The following is a 3,988-nucleotide window of genomic DNA, read 5'->3' as shown; positions in this document are numbered from 1 at the left end:
GCGTCAGAAGGCGAGAAGAGGCTGGGCCGATGGGTGGGTGGGTGGGTGGGGGAGGGGAGAGAGAGAGAGAGAGGAAAAGGAGAGTATTCGGAAGGGGGGGGGGAGAAGGATCATGTCCTAGTAGCTGGCTTGGAAAAGGGGCGTCAGGAGGCGATTTTTTTCACCACACTGACAGAGGATGCCTGGGCACGAAATTGCAAAGATACTCTCACACATGAAAATGCGCGTGCGGCCAGCCAAGGAGGGAGGGGGGAGGGGGGGGGGCTCCGCTCCTGACAAGAGAACGTGAAAGTCGCGAGACTGCTGGAGATTCCAAGGGGGGCAGATATGACACACAAGGAGGGCCTTCACAGCCAGAAACCAGCCAGAGGCATGGGGGGATGTAGCATGCGTGGAGGAAGAGGAAGAGGAAGAGAGAGAGACAACGGAGGCAAGGAAGACCGAGCTGCTTGGGCCTCACCCATTCACCACCACCCCTCGCCCGGGCCTCGGCAGCGCAACTGAAGCAGCCTTTCGAGCGCTCGCATACACTCAGAGTTACCGAAGCGGCCAGGGCTGCCCCTGCCACATGCCAGATGCGCGTGTCCTCCCGGGAGCTGGCAGTGGCAGGAGGCATGTGCTCATACGTGCGACCGGAAAAATTACAGCCCAAGGGGGCCGGCCGCAGCCGCGCATGAGCCCCTCTGCCCCCTTCCTTTGGCATTGTGCCGGCCGAGGACGCAAAACACCAGTTCCACCGCGACCGGGAGCCCCGGAGGCTGGTGGCGGGTGTGAAAAACAGACCGAGCACGCGAACCGGCGCACATCAAGACACATGTGGCTCCGGCAGGCGGCCCGTCTGCACCGAGGCCAGATAGGGAGGAAGAGACACAACACTCGCACAAACATCCTTCCCCTGACAATGCATGGGGGTATCGGGAGGGGGAGCAAGTCCACGCCTCCGGCCGCCACAACCTGACAAATGGACCAGCATGCACGTGAAAATGGAGCTCGATCGGGCGCGGACCGCGAAGGGCAGGTCTCCGCGCAGGGCCCGGCAGAGGGGCAGCCGGGCTGCGGGGAAGCACCGGCAAATGCATAATGCGAGACCCGGAGCGCCCGGTGCATGCCCACACTCACGCAAGCCTGGGGCCAGAGGGGGAGCCCGCGAAAACAACAGTCCCCTTTCTCTCCCTGATGATACCAGGATGCGCGTGGCCCCGCTCCTTGGGGGGCCCCACAGCACAACATGCTGCTGGGTCCGAACATTGACGGTGTCGACCCCCTCCCCCCGCCCCCTCCCTCCTGGTCTCTCTGCCAGGAGAATAGCTCACACGATTGCCGGACAAGAGGCCCAGGTAGTAGGAGGGCGGCGGAGCGGGGCGGGCCGGGGCGGGGCGGGCCGGGCCGGGCCGGGGCTTTGAGAAAGCGCGCTTGGCATCCGAGGATGAGTCACAGGACGGATGGCGGACCGCAAGAGGACCACCATATGGCCGGACGTGAACAAGCAGCCGCCTATTCGCACTCGACAAAAGGGCGAAACTGCCCCCCCCCCCTCCCTCGGGGGACAGATGCCGTACACGCATGCATATACACACCCACCCGCCAGCAGGCATTCGGCGGCGAGCACACAGGTGCACAATGCGTGTCAAGACGCCGGGGTATCCTTAACTGCCGACGGACGTCGGAGCTGGCTTGGCGGCCCTGCCACCTGGCTGAAGGAGCAGGGGAACGGGAGGGGAGAGAGCATGGGAGAGAAAAGCGCGAGGGAGCCGCCCGCAGGGAAAAGTACGGATGAAACCGTCCTTCGCCGCCACCGGTCGGGTGGGCGGGGGGGGGGGGGGGACACCCAGGAGAGATGACCTTGCTCCGGCGGTCATTTCCAAGGAAGGGCGGCCCGCCGGGGAGGGGAGGGGGTCGGAGTGGATGTGCGTCGCCCAAACGAGGCCCCGGGGAGTGGGGGGGGGGGGGGAGGAAAGAGCGACACAACGGGCGGGAAGGCCGCCACACAATCCGGGGACCGCGTAGGCCGCGCGGCCGCGCACGGCGTGCTCTTCTGCACACCCTCTCCCTCTCGTGTCGGAGAAGAAGAGAATATCTCCCACCAGGACTCAAAGGGGCCCCGTGGGGCAATATCGACGGGCCGTGCAGCGAAGTCACGCGCGAGGGCCATATGACCGGCTCATGCGTGCGGCCGCGCGGTACCAGCAAGGAGGAGAAAGAGGGGGAGAGAGGGGAGGGGGGGAGGGGGAGGGGGGAGAAGAGGGGAGGAGAGAGGAGAGGAGCGGATCGACGTACTGATTGTCTTCTGGGGAGGAGGATGGCTCCGTGTGCCGACGGGGGACGTGCGTGCAAGGATGAGGAGAGGGGGGAAGGGAGATGAGGGAGATGGTGCCGGTCGGTTCGACGGAGGCAGCGACTTGCCGACGGGAGGGAGAGGAGAGCGGGGAGGAGCAGGGAAAGGGGGGGAGGGGAGGGGGGATAGAGGCAACAGGGGGATTGTGTGCCGTGTGTGTGAGGATGGCCAGGTCGTGGCCCTGACGGACTGGGTCCCCTTCGAGGCCTCAGCGGCGCACACACCGAGGAGCCAATGGTCCGATACCCTGCTCTCTTGGGACGGAGCTCGGCAGGGGGGGGGGGGGGGGCGGGGGGCACACGCTCAGGCAGCCGCCCCTCCCATCTGCAAACAGGCACCAAGAAGAGGCACATCGGGAGGATGGGAGACCCCGCACAGTTCCGCCAGCCCGAGAGCGCCTCACCCCGACCAAGCGCCGCGCCCAGGGGAAGGGGGGGGGGGGTCGCGCGCGATCCTCGCCGATACTATGCGCGTCGGGGTGAAGCCCCCCACCCGGTCGCGCACAGGTGGCCGGGAAAGGCGCGGGAGCCCCCCCCCCTCCACACACACATACACCGACGAACCGGCAGCGGCTGATCCCCGGTTGCCAAGGGGAGGGCTTGCGACCGGGTGGTCGAGTAGTCATGATGATTCAGAGGTCCCACGGTCCGGCCGGGCTCGACCTCTTCCGGGGGGAGGGGGGACGGAAGGCCGCGGGTCCGGATCAGGCGAGGATCCTCCGGCAGCGCCCTTTCTCTGGGGCCGGTGGAGCGCCCCCGCTGGGACCCCGCTCGGGAAGACAAGTACACCGCAAGAGGGCAGCTCCATCATTCGCGGCCCGGCAAGGAGACCCGGGCCCTCCTAACCCCCCCCCCCCCCCTGCCTGCCACACCCGCTATGGACTATATCAGACGTGGTCAACAAGCGACGAAGCTCAGGTGGGGCCGCGCAGGTTGCACGCGCACTCCCTCAACCGAGAGCGAGAGATACAGAGACAGAGCGAGAGAGGGAGGCCATAGGGTCGGTCGACCGGTGCCGAGATCCCAGGCGAACAACTGGGTCCCCTCCTCCTCCCCCCCCCCCCCCCGCCGCACAGAGAACGGTAGGTCCACACTGGCACGCAAGAGGCACGAAGGCAAATCAAAGTGCCGACCCCCGGGCACTGTGGGGAGGGGGACAATCGAGCCAGGGACCCGCGAGCGTGGAGGACGATGAGCCAGCAGGGCAGGGCTTGTCCTCCCGAGGTTACTTTCACATGGCTGCTGGTCGGTCGGTTGGGACCCCGGCACAGGGCCGCCCCGCCCCCCTCCGGCTCCGGGGCGAACCGAATGCCCGAGTGCGTGCCAGCCTGGCCAGCACGGCGCGGCCGGGCCCGGCCCGACCCGGCCCGGTCATCGGCAGGCCGTCCTCGGCACAGCATATGCACCGCACACATCGTACGAGTCGCGGCGCAGGCGCAGGCGCACCCACGCCCGGCGTGGCAGGGGCAGCCCGAACAACAATGGCGTCCCGGGAGGGCCTTTTTTCTTCCCAGCGAATGAGGATGCCCGCCTTGGGCGCAGGCTGCCCCCCCCCCCCCCCCCCCCCCCACCCCCCCCCCCACCCCACCCGCGGCGCCCCCCCCTCCAGCCCCCCTTCCCTGGTGTGAGCCATTCGCCCCGGGAGGGAGATCCC

This window comes from Fonticula alba (assembly GCF_000388065.1).
Source record: "Fonticula alba strain ATCC 38817 unplaced genomic scaffold supercont2.2, whole genome shotgun sequence".
In the NCBI taxonomy this organism is placed as follows: domain Eukaryota; order Rotosphaerida; family Fonticulaceae; genus Fonticula; species Fonticula alba.
This window is presented reverse-complemented; position numbering follows the sequence as displayed.